General features: G+C 54.6%; 2 long non-coding RNA genes across 2 annotated transcripts; both read right to left on the bottom strand.

Annotated features, from left to right (window-relative positions):
• Nucleotides 1-1,329: 1,329 nt before the first annotated feature.
• Nucleotides 1,330-6,044, bottom strand: LOC311436976. The gene is made up of 4 exons (XR_014693191.1): nucleotides 5,672-6,044; nucleotides 5,476-5,558; nucleotides 2,290-2,458; nucleotides 1,330-1,724 (listed from the first exon to the last, which is right to left on the bottom strand). It is a non-coding gene; the product is annotated as an uncharacterized lncRNA (long non-coding RNA).
• Nucleotides 6,045-8,250: 2,206 nt separating this feature from the next.
• Nucleotides 8,251-13,681, bottom strand: LOC311436977. The gene is made up of 3 exons (XR_014693192.1): nucleotides 13,593-13,681; nucleotides 9,452-11,700; nucleotides 8,251-9,339 (listed from the first exon to the last, which is right to left on the bottom strand). It is a non-coding gene; the product is annotated as an uncharacterized lncRNA (long non-coding RNA).
• Nucleotides 13,682-15,048: the final 1,367 nt, after the last annotated feature.

Here is a 15,048-nt window from a genome sequence, read left to right as displayed (position 1 = left end):
CCACCGAGGGCACGGTGAGTGCCCAGCGGGTGAGGAGTGATGGCAGCCCCAGTGCGGGTGAGCAGGGGGGTGATGCACACCCACAGGGACGCTGCCTCCCAGTCCCACACTCAACCCTCCCCAAAAACGAATTGGAAATTGGGCTGCGTGGGGAGCTGCAAGGCGAGCTGGGCTGCAGCACGCTGCTCAGCGGGGGCTCAGCAGACAAACACGAAATACCTCATTTCTCAGGAACTCACGCAGACAGAGCGCGGACGGTCGGGCTGCTCGCCGCCGAGATCAAACCCACGCCTGGGAAGAGAGATTAGCAGCAGAGAGAGGATGGAGAGCGCGATCCGACGGCGGGGAGCACAGCGCTGGCCCGGGAGGGTGAGCTGCAGGTGGGCAAAGTGCTCGGGGCAAAGCAGGGCCACCGCGTTCCCCTCCCTGTAAGTCCATGCACCAGCTTCTAGGTGGCTGAGACAGCCCTGAAGGAGAGGCCAAGGTCAGATGGAGATGCAGGGTCTCCACAAGGGCCCCTCTGTGCACCCTCGTTCCCCCACCCTCCATGTCCACACCGCCTCTGCAGTACCCCCTCGGAGGGGCAGCACCTGGGAACCACGCGTCCAGGGCCAGTTGGCCCCCAGATGCGGCTCCTGGCACCGCATCCCTTAGATTAATTAGCCCCTTTTCTTCCTCTTCTGAAGGGTTCACAACCCACATGTGCTTCTTCCTCGTCTGCGAGCGGACCCCTAACGCGCTGCAGATGGGACACATTCCACGGATTCAGGAGCTGCCTGGAGCTCCCAGAGAGGAAAAGGAGCCCTCCCCCGGCTCGGGCTGAAGGGCAGGTGAAGGTTGGCCAGCCCCACGGCTCAAAAAGCAGAGTGCAGAGCCACCTTTCAGAGGTGCAAGTCACAGCCACTCTGAAAAGAGTCAAGAGACAAGGCAGGAATGCACAGGGAGCTGGATGGAGAAACAGCTTCCAGCAGTGCAGATATCTCTGGAGAGGACCTCTAACACCAAGGACACTGGAGAGGCAAGAAAAGTGGTTTCTAAATGTGAGAGCACAGCCAGCAAATCCTCCAGACACCATCCGACACCCTGGCTGTGCCACGGTGCACACACAGCTCAGCACACACGCTGGCGGGACACCCAGGGAAGGAGATGTTCCCACTGGACCACTGGGAACAGACCCAAGCAGACACACGCTGGCCCTCCAGCCACCTCCACCCACTCTCGGTGTGTCCCTCAGGGTACATCCCAGCCTCCCCCCGTGACGAGGAGGCCAGCAGGCAGCCGAGAACCACATCAGTGACGGCATCTCGTCAGAAAACAGAACACAAATTGTCCAGCACCTCCTAGCTGGGTTTATTGCTCCTTCTGCTTTCGTTTAGCCAGGACCATCTCCGAGTCGGGGGCGGGAGGCACAGCCCAGCCAAGTGGGTGTCCCCTGGCCAGACTCTTTGGTCGTGCTGTTGTCTAAACACATGTCTGTACGTTACCGGGGGCTGAGACCACACGCTGGAAAGGAGGATACAACATGAGAGGAAAACATGCTGCTGTGAAGGAGGAGAAACCTGGAGAGCAGGAACAGATGGCAGAACCCAAGGGATGGGAGTGAGGAGTGAGGCAGAGAGGAGATCGCTGTGGGCTACTGCTGCGGAAAGGCTCTGGTGGGGCTGGCTGCAGAGCACAGCTGGCTCCTTATTTATCCATCACGTTATTTCAAGCCCCTTCAGCAACTCGTCCAGAAGAAAAAAAGAAAAAGAAAAAGGAAAAAAAAAAAAAAAAGAGAGAGAAAACAGCTAGAATGTGACTCATGCAGAGCTACAGCAGCTCAGGGGAACCTGTCCGTTTATAATTAATGAAGTCCCATTTGCAGTGATCCAACTGGAGCCTCCATCTCCCCAGGAGGCTGGGCCTGGCCTCTCTGCCTCTTCCAGCCCTGTTTTTGGTAGAGGGGCCTGGAGGCCAGGCGGGTCTGGCCATCCCCACAGAGCCCCGCTGTGCAGGGAGGCTGCCCCATATGGAAGCCCCTTCCTTCCACCACGGCCTCCTCCAGAGCAACCTGCTCAGGGCACCCGCCTGGCGGGGCTTCAGGAGGAACAGGCGCTCAGTGGCTTCCAGGAGGGGGGAAAGGGAAGAAGGAGCAAGAGGAAGAGGAGCATCTGGCTGGTTTTAAGGGCTCTGAACCAGAAACAGGGAACGGTCCCCGCGTGGTTGGGGCACTGTTGAGAGGAGTGAGGAAAGGGCCCTGGTAATATGAATTTCTGCAGCCTTCTCTTCCTATTTTCTCTAGGGTCTTACCTCCAGGAGGCTATTCCTGAGGTGGCTGATGAACACCAGCTTGTAACAGACTGGCAAGGAACAGGGAAATGGGAAGAACAGCTGAAGAGATGCAGGAACCATGGGGCAGAAGATCTTTCTTGATGGCTGGTGCCACCTCGCATGCAGTGCTTTCCAAAGAATCCACAACCTGGAGGAGAAAAAGGAGATCCAAACAAGACAACCCAACAGTGGGGACGGGAGAAACAAGGTAATGCCAGACTGTGCCGAAGGCACTTTTTCTGAGAAATTCCTACCACCATGAACTTTTCTTAATAGCATTATAAAGTTTTGAGTTCTACTGAGTGTTTGGGATTAAAGTCATTTCATTCCTGCTTCTGATTCCAAAGCAGCCATCCTAAAAATCAACAGCTTCCATTTCCTTCAAGCTTCTGGCCCTTCCTTATGACCCTCTGCTGCTGAGGGGAACTCAGGCTGGAAGCCCTTCAGCCCATCAGCTTTGCACTTCAGAGGAAACCTGGTGATGGCCACACGCACCCTGAAATGGAAGTGACCTCTGTGGCTGGCATTGAATCCTGATTTTTGCTTGGCTAATCTGCCACCCTGAAATGGCAGGCCCACTCCCCTCACACAATTTTAGATGCTTTCCTACCACTTTGGGAGCTGGAAGGACTGTGTGAGAAATGATCTCAGATTGTTACAATGCGGTTATTTCAAGTGCATGTTAAATAGCTTATTAATAAGTGAATCTCAGAGAACTGCAGAAAGCGCCAATTATTAGGTGGCGTGTGTTAGAGCTCAAGTAGTCAGTCATCAGGCAATAGGCTAGTTCATTTACACTTTACAGTCCCATTGGGTAATTATTGGGATTAGGCTGAGTACCCAATTTCCCAGCGATGACTTCACAGGCTGGGAATCCAGCTCTCCAGTGGCATCACAGCTCCAGGAGCCCCCTCACCGGCTGCCACGCTGCCTCTGCTGTCACCCACTCCACGCGCAGGTGTGGCACACACTCCTAGAGCCTGCAGCGAGGCCCAGGTTTTTACTGGAAACAAGAATAATGAGGAATGAGAGTTTAACAAGGAAATAAGTGTAGGGCAAGTGCAGAGAAGAGGAGGAAAGCTGCTTTCCATGCTGCACCACATCAGGTCACCACCTCCTGAGCAGAGCAAGAAGCTCTGGATGAAGTAGCACCCTCTTCCCACAGGGACAGGGGCCACTCCAGGCACAGAACAAGGCACCTTTCCCCACCCCAGGTAGGATGTCTGCTTTCCCAATGCTTCCACCAAGGCTGGTGGCCAGCTCCAGCCCCGTGCTTCCTCACCAGGACAGAGCCAACTAAGGGCTGGTGCACCCCATGGGTGCACCCAGCTTGCCCATACAGCCAGGGAAGCCTCTCCAGAGATGGCTCTGGTGCTGCTGAGCACAGACTGTGGGCTGGGGATGTTCTGGCACCGTCCCTGCCTTCCCTCCATCTGATTCCAGGTTGCTGTGAACTACGGCTGACCTACAGCTCACCGCCTCACCTGTCCCTGCCCCGGTATCCATATCCTATATGGCACCAGCACCTTGGCCCCCGCTCAGCTCAAGCCTCCAGCTGGCTTTGGGGCCACTGTTAGAAACATTATAGCACACCTGTTCTTCAGATGAGGGTTTACAGCCAAGGCGAGCACATCTGGATTGTGAAAGAGACGTTTGGAAGTTTATCAACATGTTTCCAAACAGTCTGGGTATGGCAGGGCTCCGTCTCGGTGCTCTAGTGGAGGAAGCAGCTGGCCTGGGCGGATGGTTCCTTGCCCTTCTCACGCCCTCGTGGGCCAGGCCGGGCCGCACACACACTCACACCCTCCCCAAAAACCAAACTGCCTCTTCCTGACAGCACCGGGCCAGGAAGCCATGTCAGCAGGGCTCGAGGAGGGGAATGGGGAAGGGAACTGACTCAGCAGCGCCCATCCCTAGGCCAAGAGCTCCCCAAAACGCTGCTCCGCGCACCATGGAGGACAGGCTCTGGTGGCTCAGATGCCATCAGCAGCCCACAGGGCTCTGGCTCTCAGCAAAGCCCTGCTCACAGTGGCGTTGGGCTGCCACTAATGGGTTTATCAGCACCGAGCAGCTCTAAAGGAGGAACGTGGCCTGCTGCCCTGAGCTGCTTCACGTGTGCAGCCCCTCTCCTTGTATTGGTTTCTCAGATGTGCGGCTCTCACGCCCATGCTAACAGCAGCCCTCCCACGCAAACGCACAGCAAAATGCCCTGATTTCGGTCTCTTCCCAGCCAACAGAAGCACAGCTGGTCCTCTGGGGTGTGAGGGACACGGAGGCGGGAGGTGCAGAAGACCCGTAAGCTGCCGGAGCAGGAAGGAGCTCTGCCCCTAGCATGCGAGAGGGCTTTGGTTATGTGGTAGTTGTTGCTTGCCACAAAATCTTCATCTGTCCTAGGTCTGGGTTCACAGCAGCTGATGAACAATCCTTCTCCTGGTAGTAAAGCAAAGTAACACCAGGTACAGAGGGTACAGACACTGCTCCTCCCTCATCCACGCCTGGCTGGCAGCTGGCAGGGTCTGCACTCACCTCCCATTTTGTACAAATACCTACAGCAACTGGCAAAGATGACACAAAAGGAGATGTTATTTCACAAGGGACCAATGCCCTCACTTCTCTTCCAGCTGACTTTAAGCATATTTATAACAATTTTACAGTGTTTTGGAGGCTTGGACAGACCTGGATTCCTTTATCAGCCCCACATAAGTAAACCTCTTCCCTCTCAGCCCCACGTGCTCTCAGCAATATTGAGCTGCAGGGGTCCCAAATAAGCTTGGATATAAGTGCAGCCTGACTCAGGGGAGTGCATGGAAAAGCATCAGCACAGGGAGAGCTGACAACTTCTACACAGAGCCCATGGCAAGGGGGCCGGGGCAGTGCCCCAGGGTGCTGACACTGGCACCCGAGCTCAGCCCTGGCTCTGCTGCTGCCTTCCTCTGCGATCTCAGATAAAGCGCCTAGCTGTGCCCCTCAGGGATGAAATGGAAAAAGAAACCATCCCACACACCCACACTGTGTTTGCCCACATCCTTGCTGGGCCCGCAGGCATTACAGCAAGCCAAGTTATATCGAGCAAAGGGCATGCTGCAAGAGAAAAAGTCTGGATTCGGGTGAGAGCAGTATGCGTGTCATTGCTCAGTGAAAGCAAGTATGTTTAGCTGCACCTACCACAGACCACATGTAATGTTGTCTTAAGTCCAGGCTAGGGCCAAGTTTGCTACTGCGGACATCTTCTGTGGGACCTGGAGAAGCTGCAAAGATGTTAGCAGGAATTCAGGGAGAGAGGTGCTGCAAAACACAACAGAGAGGAATGGGTTGGAAAATAAGGAGAGGAAGGGGATGCAAAACACCCTTTGGGTCTTACCAAGCAGCTTCCCTTCTCACACCTGGATGTGCCAGTGGCCCATCTGCCCAGACAATGTATTGTGACCGACACAGGAGGTAACGTAGCTTTGCATTTCTCAGTAAGTTGAGCTGGTCACCTCTAAGCTTCCAGGTCATGGGGTCTTCTGTCTCTTCCTCCTCTCCGGAGCATAAATCTGACCCCAGCCCAGCCTGTCACTGCCGGGGCGGGCAGGTCATGCTCATGACAGCCTGTGCTTTGTTCAGGGCCTGAACCAACACTTCCTCCCAAGGGAGAGCGCAGCTCTGAGGAGTCAGAGGTCAAGTGTGCTCTTCCCATAAGCCAAGGACTTGTCTTTTGACACTTAATCCAGGCAGAGGTTTCACAGCCAGCAAAGAGCTCCTCCCGAGCTAGGAACACAGCATCAGCAAGCACTTGGGCACAGGCAGGCACAAGGGGAGAGAGCAAACATTTGCCCTTCACTGCAAATCTTTGGGGCACCAGCAAGGAGGCAGCTAGAAAAACAAAACCCCACCAGATACTTCATGGCTATTTTGCAAAATAACCCTGCCGCTGCCACCAGCCAGTCAGACCTGACGTCAAAGATGCTCAAGTGGCTGCTGGTGTTTAACTTCCACATTGCTTCACAGCCTTGCCTCCTTCAAGGAGGCTTGAAAGCAGAACAGCTTCACCACCGCAGCGCCTGGAGGCGGACGTGTTGTAGCAGCTCAGCTCTGAGCCTGTCTGCACAGCTCAGGTGGCTTCCAGCAGCACGGCGACTTGCCCAGGAGCAATCCTGCTCCACGGGGCTCAGCCAGCACCAGCCACGGCCCCACATGAGGCTCTCCTACGAGGATCTAGCTTTGTGATGGCTCCATGAGGACACACGGGGTCTTCTTCACGACCACCACCAAGCCACTGGAAATAGTGGCTCCTGTCCTCATGTTGGCTGGCCACGAGCCTCCATGCCGCAGCTGGACAAACAGTGGTGCTGGCAGCAGAGGAGCTGCAGCTGCCAGCGCTCCCTCCCACAGTCCCCAGCTGACTGAAGGTGGGACAGGACCTCTGGGGACGGTCTGGGCAGACCTGTCCTCAGAGTGTGGTCACCACTGGAGGAGATGCCGGTGGCTCCTGGGGACATTGTACCCACGCTGTGACTCTGCTCAACCTAAGGTCCCACACAACCTCTTGGCCCCCAGAGGGGCTCCCCCAGGATGACACCAACCCCCACGTTACGGGGCTGGGATTTACAGTTCACAGAGGCCAAGCCCAGAGTGAGGCAGGGGGGTCCCCTTCCCTCGCACCGACTGCACGAGCAGAGCAGCAGTGGATCCCCGCCGTTCCCCTCCATTCCTCACTTTCTGTTCAAGGCATCTGAATAAGCAGGGAATCGCATTTGGCAGGAAGACTTTCCTCTTTCAGAGGTGGTTGTCTCCAAGATTGAGGAGGATTAACCCCTGCAACTCCTCCATAAACACCCAGCCTCCCCCACGGCCATCTCCCCCCCACCAGCCTGCAGTCAGCGCAGATCCACGAGGATCCCGAGCCCACAAGCCTGTTTTCACTGATCTGTGCCATTTTACCTCCCGGTGCTTTTCTGGTTCTAATTATCTCTGCAGAGCTGATGACACTTAGACATTTCATCACCCTGGAGACTTTTTCTGGCGCTCCAAGTCTGATTTATGCAACACAGCCGTGGACATCCTAATCACCCAGGCTCACCTCTCACTTGTTAACACCCCGGCTGGCTGAGGACCTGGACGCGCCTTCCCCTCCTGCCGGCAGATCCAAAGCAGGCTGAACCTTTGCACCCAGTGGAGTTAAAGCCTTGGCAGTTCTCTCCTCCTACCCCTTTCCCTTTCATTCATCACTGGTCATTAATCACAGCAGCCTCTTTCCACAGGGGAACTGCCTCGACAGACCCAAACCTGCCCCTGCAGCTGACAGGCAAAATCCCGGGGGCAGGCACTGAACAAGGGCAAACCCAGCTAACAGTTGTGGGGAAACCCTACCACCAGCATCAGCCTGGCCATTAACCCAGGCTGCTGAGAGGGCATGGAGAGCTCGGGGTGCCTCCTGTCCCAGCAGGATGCTCCTGGCAGGGGAAGCGGCTGCTTCCTCGCCCTCATGTCTTCTGCTCTTGCTGGAAGCCAATTCAGAAACAACAGTTTGGGATCTAAACAGCTCTTAACACTTATCATTGCCTGTCCCCAGAGGCGAATCCAAATCTAAAGCACAGCTACAGCACATGTATATCTGCTTGCAACACCTCATTGGAGGAATTAAAGAGTGACAGCAGTACTGTGCTCAGGACACAACGACAATTACTTCCATCTAGCCAAACAAGACAGAGTCCAAGGCTGGTCCAGCCTACTAAATGGTGCTAGAGGTTCAGGCTGGGCATGGTACCAAACATTACAGTGGAGCCCCTCTACATGGCCCCTAGTCATCTTTGCATTTGCAAGGGCCTGACAACATTTCCAAGCTTCTCTCCACCATCCTGCTATTCCTTTTCAGGCTGCTTCTTGTTCCTTGTCCACACTGCTTGCACAAGCTGTTTTGCAGGAGGCAGGGTCATCTCTCACAAGCTGTATGCATCATATGTAGTGCAAAGGGGGGCAAACTGCCTCTGCAAAGCAAACCCTGCACCTCTGCGTTGTGCTGGGACACGTCTGCCTGACTTGTCTTTGGGAAAAGACTGTCCCCTGTCCAAGTCAACCACTGCTGCCACCTGGGGAGAAAGCGTGACAACGCTGAATGCTATGACCTGGATACCCCTCAAATTCCCTCCGAGACCTTTGCGATTCTTGTGTCCAGCCAGGCCCGTCGGGGAGGAGGATCGAACGAGGGCAGCTGGACAGGAGCCCTGCACGCTGGCCAGGCCTTCATGTACAGGCCATAGAATTTGCATTCGAAGCCGCTAACTAATGAGGTGAAGGAAAAGTCTGGAATCAGGACCAAGTCTGGTTGTGGTTTGAATTTTGACTCCAGAGCAGCTGGTGCAGCCTGGCGGGTGATCCACAGCTCAGCTGTCCCAAACACCCTTTGCTGAGCTCAAGCTTCCTCCACAGTGGGCCAAGCACCTCACTCCACCTCCTTGAGCTCCTGCAGGCTAGTAAAATTTTAGGTGAGGAAACGACTCCCTGCACTGCTCCCAGAGCAGATTTTCTGCATCCAGCATCTAACATGTGGGGCGAGACAGGGTGTCACGAAATCAGCTGCCCGAAGTGGCTTGCAGCGATTCGCAGCAGCTGAGCACACCCCTCCCAGGCTCATGGGCTCCAAGACCCCACCAACACAAGGTGGAGAGGTGCAAGGACGAGAGGTGCCACTGGGCCAGGCCTCTATCACTCCAGCTTCACAGATCTCCTCCTCCCCATCTGCCTTCCCACCATCTGCTGAGGCAACGGCGGGGGAGAGGAGGTTTGCAAGGGTCACTCTTGGGCCAAGGCAGATGGAAAGGACCTGCTGCGAGCGCTTTGCTAGAGCTGGGCCAGACAGCTGCAGCACGCCCCCCGGCTCCACCGCTGGCTCATCCAGCACACGGAAAGTACCAGGGCTGGAGGAGCTGGCTCACAAGCGCGCGGGCTGCCCTGGAGGCCCGCTCGCAGTGACTAAACCTGCAGCTGGACAAGGAGCGAATTAACAAGCTGCTTAAGTCCTTCATCCGAGGCCTGAACAAACAGATGCTGCCAGGAACTGGTCTCTCCCCCTCCTGCGAACTGTCCTTCTGGTCACAGAGGCTTTTTCACAGCGCTCCCCGAGGGGCTGAACCGGTGGCAGCACCTTTGTTTGCTACACAGATCTCCGGGGCCTTCTGCTCCCCCTGCGCTTTGAACCAGCTCCAGCCTTCTCAGTCCTGCAGGCATCCAACCTGGCCTGCTGCAGCCCTAATTAATTCCCTTGTTCATTTATGGTCTTCTGTCAATAAAGCGAGTAATTGATGTGCAGCGGCAGCAGATCCTTGTTCCGTGTGTGCTCACAAGGACTTGAATGCTCCCCTCGGGCTGCTGGGGAAGCCCTCTCCGTCTCACCAAGGGTGCCCGCAGTCCCTCTCTGTGACCAGCCGCTTCAGTCGGCTACAGAGAGCACACCACGTCCCTAAGGCAGCTTTGTGTCCAGCAGAAAAGCACCAGAGCCTTGACAAGGCATGAAACCATTGAATCCAAGCAAGAAAGTGTGTCTGGGCCACACCATAACTCTGTCTGCATTGCTAGTGCTGAGAAAACCCTCCTCATCACTGTCTTTTGCTGGGCTCATGCACAGAAAAACACTCAGAAGCCTCCACGTCAGCAGGCAGGGCAGGCACGGGCACCAGGCATGGTCGAGTTGCTGCTACAGCAGTTTCTCCCCTTCTATACCCACCCAGCTTTGCACACAGCCTGATGGATTAAGCAGAACATGACCCCACTACTCTTTTACCCCTCACCCCTGGCACCATAAGGATGAAGATGAGCAGAGAGCCACAGGGTGATTTCGCAGGGGATGTCCGGGCAGGATTATCCCAGGGCTCCTGGACCAAAGAGGCAGCTCCCCAGCCTTTGGAAACCTCCTCGTCTTTGTTCCTTGGCCTTCTGGGGTTGGGGGAAGGGATCCCAATGAACATGTTTGTGCTGTTCGTCTTAATAGGGTGTTGTGTAACGCAGAGGGAAGTGACTACACTGGGAACCCCAGCTGAGAACAGAGACTTTAATCCTGCTGCCCAGAGAAAACTTGGAAAAAATACCTACATCTGTTGTGTTGCATTAGGCTCATGGCTCAGAGGCTGACAGCTGACCCTGGTTGCTCGTTATGCCAAGGTACAGCCCCTGCCAAACAGTGCCAGGGGAAATTACCATGACTGATTGGGAAGGCAAAAGGCAGCCAGAGAAAACTGGGGAGGGCACCCCCCCAGCGCAGGTTTCTGGGGAAGGAAGGCCAAGCCAGACTTCATCTTCCCCACGGCCACAGTGGCAAACGGAGCAGAGGAGCAGTGGAAAACAGAGCAGGGGACGAGACGCGGGGGGAGGGATGAAGGTGAGGAGGCAGAGATGAAATGACAACTGCAGCCGTAGCCATCGGGATCGCTGAGGACGGTTTTCAGCAGACAGCCCCCCCTTGATTCCCTGAGCCTGTGCTAGGCCGAGGCCACGGAGGAAAAAGTGTGCTCTTGTGCCTGCAGGCAGGGCTGGTGGCTCGAGGAGGGCACAGAGCGGACATGGCCCAGCAGCCCACAGAGACTACACAGGAACTTGTCTGGGTGACAGAACAACACTGCCAAAATTCAACTAAGGCAGCAGACAGCCAGACACGCTGCAAACATGCCAAAGACTCCTGAGCTGCAGAGGGACACACGGATGCCAGCACTCACCAGGACCACAGGGCACGAGGGAGAGCCCCCCTTACAGGCCCAGCAGGATGCTGCGGGTGGCCCTTCCCGAGAGGGAAGAGGGTTTCTGGAAAGCTGTTAACACCCAGTTCCGTGAAGGATCTGCCTGTTCCTTGTTCAAGTATTAAATTAGCTTGATCCTAATTAGCTTGAGAACTATGACAGGATTAAAGCAGATTCTGCTGTCCTCTTCCTGCCTGGAGCCGCCAGCTGCCAAACACTCCTCCAGGTTAGCATCCTGGGCTTGCTTCGAGGCAGGCAGGAGGAAGCAGAGAGAAAGCTGCTTTTAACTCCTGTCCATCAGAGGCAGGGGTTGGCCCCGAAGCAGGAAGGTTTGTTTGCTTTAAATCTTATTTAACCATGGGTGTTTTCATTATCCACATCCATGTCGCACCCTTTTATCCTCCCTTGGGGAGGGCAGGGAGGAAAGCTCTCGCTTTCCTCAGTCCATCTGTGGAGCAGACAGCTCCGCTCAGCCACGTGCTCCTTGCCTTTCAGTCCCTGCTGGCAGCCGCTTTGACCGTGTTCAACAAGACAAAGGGATCGGGAGGAGCCGTGCGTTTCCTCTGCACCCTCTTATCCTTTTATAGGCTTCTGCTTCAACACTGCAGCCTCGTAGCAGCACCCGAGCCTCTGCCTGGTCCTTCACACAACCCCAGGCCTCCAAGGCTGAACCCAGCACCTGAGGAGCAGAGAGAGGTGTGGAACTGAGAAATGCAGACCGACAGACGCTTTCTGGTTGATAAGTGTTTCTGGAGTCTGAAGATGCCTCAGGTGCAGCATCACCATCCTACCCCCTTCCTCCCTGGTGCCTTTCCCTCTGCTCTTTGCAGTGCCCCCGAGCAGAGCAGTCAGCAGAGTTAGCTCTGCTTCCATTCCCACAGGCTCTCCGGAAAGCTGCGGTGCCTGCAGCTAACAGAGAAGTCCATTTCATTATAATGAGCCCTAAAAGGAGAACATCAGCTCTGTGTATAAACTCAATTATGCTTCCGTGGTCCATGTGTTAAAGCTCCCTCTCCCCCCTCACGCCGATGACTAATGTGTGTCCAAGAGCCTGAGGGAACGCATCTAATCTGGTTAGTGTTACTGCTGGTGTTTGTCCGTATCGAGCACATTATTCCTGCTGAGCTATTTGTCCTCAGCCTCCTGAGAGAGCCTGCTGCAGGTTAATCACAGGTGCGTACATCCAGCTTCCTCCCATGCATTTTCATGTGGTTGGAAACCAAAAGGGCAAGGGGGAGAGGGGCAGCAGGGACGAGGGGACGGTTCCTGGGTGCTGCCTTCCCCTACACCCCAAGCTGAGGGATAGAGCAAGAAAATCTGCCGGCCAACCCCTCTGCTAGACCAAGAGGTTGGCTGAAAATAAGGGAATAAATAAAAAGGCAGCGGGAACCCAACCCGTAGGGTTTCAAGGCGACTATCGGCCCCCCTCTGGTGGCCAAGCAGCTGCAGGCACCCACTGTCGGCAGCGCCGGGCTGCCACCTCGCTGCCACCTCGCTGTCACCTGGCTGCTGGTCAGGGAAAAGGCTCATTGCCAGACCAGCCGGCTGCTGCCCATCCTTCCCCTTCTCTCATCTGGAGCCCCCGTCCCGAAACAGGGCCCTGTTGTGCCAGGGGCTGCGCAGGAGACTGTCAGCTCCTTGGGGTGGGGGTGACTCGGAGACAAAGGATGTGAAGATGGGGACGAGGAGACAAGACAGCACTGGTTAGCATCCGAGAGTGGTCCTGGGTGCTCTTGTCGATGGCCAGGACACAGCACAATGTCTTACTAGAAGACCCCAGGGCAATATTTCCCTCCTACAATTTTTAGTTGCAGCAGTTGCTACCAGCGTGTCGCATGCTGGTCCCAAGTGTTAGGAGGGCCTAGGAGGGGGAAGGCTGTGTACCACTGACTGCCCTAATCACAAACTAGTGATAAGGTGGCTGCCAGTGCTCCCTACGTGAATGGCCGAGGCTGTTCCCCACCAGCAACGAAGGTTTCCATGACTCTGATCTATCCTCTAAGCAGCAAACTGCTTCTCTGGGCACATCCGAGCCTCCCGGCGCTGCTTTCTTCATCCTCTCTTCCCCTGTGTCTCTCCAGCCACTGCAGTGAGTGGCACTACTCCATCGCACGGCAACCTCACGCTTCAGCTACCGGCGCACAAGAGAGCCCCAGGCAGCTGTTCATGCTGGTAAGAGATTAAATTTCTAAGATTACTTAGACAATTGCATCAGTTTACAGGGCTTCAGCATTATGCTAGCATAAATCCCTAAATTAAGGGATGGGTATGGGCCAACACGCTTCTCACAGCTTATCAGAGAGTTGCCTCAAGAGGGAGAGAAGAATGTGGTTTTGGCCACTGCAGAGTCACTCCCCCCACAAAAACACCCAAATTCACTCTGGCCTTCACATGCCTCACAGAAAACCCTGGAGCAGCCTTAGGCCAATTCTAGTCTCTCCATCCCTCATCTGGTGCAAGAGCCCTGCTTCCTTTGTCTGTATTCACTGCAGCTTGTCCCAAGAACAGCTTGGCTCCCGGCCCCGCTCCCCACTTCCAACCCAGTGTGCAACTGCCCACGCCCCAGCATACTTCGTAGCACGCCATCCCAGCAGAAGGGTAGCTGGAAAAGACCGATCAGGAATTTTGGGTGAACTTCAGCTACAGCTGTTTTGTTTTACTGAAAAAAAAAAAAAAAAAGTTATAGCAAATTATGTCTAAAAATGAACACATTCATGCAGCAACACCTCCCTCCTACAATCAAGTTCCATGCTCTTGAGAGCAGAGATTAGGGTTTCTCACGCATTCAATGAAAAAAAAAAATAGAGAAGAGAAAAGCAAAGAAAAACCACAAAGCACAAATAAGAAGAGAGTTTAACAGGAAGATTTGAAAATTGCAGACTGTGCACCGGAAGGCTTATGCCAAGACAGGCTGAGGTTCTGGGGGACTGCAATGTTTCCCATACGTGTTTTTCTTTTCTAGTTCCCATAATCATATGTTTGAACTTTTTTCTCATGTGCCAGTCAGACACAAGATGGTAGCAGAACAGCCAGAAACATAAAAAGCGTACATATTCACTATGGGAACGAGGAGTTACTGCTTGGTTCATAACGTTATAGCTGAGCTGGTCAGCTGAAAGAGAAAAAAAAAACAACTATCCAAATAAAGCATATTTCCCCCAGTGCTCCACTCATTCAGGTTATCTGAAGAAATTCCTTCTCAGTAGTTCTACAATTAAGGCACACAAAGCTTGGCAGAGGAACTGAACGCACAAAGCCCAGACTCCCAAGCAGCACAGCTACCTTGTCAAGTGGCCGAGTGTAGAACCAAGGGTCCCGAGACACCAGGCGAGTAGTTGCTGTTACTGAAGCTGTGCTGGGGCATGTAGGATTCCAGCATGAAGTGCACAGGCATCATTTCTCTCCCCACCCCAAGCCCATGCCAGGACAAATGGAGGCTGTGGATTCAGCAGCAGGTCACTGTCACCGCTCCCTCTCCAAAACATCACAATAAAGTGGTGACCAGGGCAGCCAGATGGTATCACACATCCTGCCATCAGGGGCAGAAACTTTAGCACCTACATCACGCTGAAGTCATCCAGTCCACCAAGCTCTCCTTCACACCCAAAGGGATCGTGTTTCTGAAAATGCCAGCCTCAGCTTGGCCCTCTTCCCACGAGAAATACCAGGCACAGCACATAAAGACACGTCCACGTGGTTTGCTGTGCATCATTTTGGTCAGGCTGCAGAGAAGTCATTCACCTTTAAGTGCCCTCACCCCAGCTCTAGACTCACAACCACAGATTTCCAGGGGATGCTAGGACTTAGTCTCTGGATTCTTCATGACACCACTGCTTCATCTGCCCCCTCTGAGTCGAGAATAAGAAGGCCTTGTTCCTATAGGGAGCTTCGAAATAATGCCACCACCCAGTACAATACCAGAGGCAATCCCCAAACCTCACATATACTGCTCACTCTCTTCTTTAGCCAGCACTCAGGGCTTGACAGCCAGAACCAAGGCTAGATGCTGGTTTCACAATCTGTAACA

Source organism: Aythya ferina, assembly GCF_964211825.1.
Source record: "Aythya ferina genome assembly, chromosome: 5".
Classification (NCBI taxonomy): Eukaryota; Metazoa; Chordata; class Aves; order Anseriformes; family Anatidae; genus Aythya; species Aythya ferina.
The sequence above is the reverse complement of the archived record's forward strand: the minus strand, read 5'-3'. Positions and strand labels throughout refer to the sequence as shown.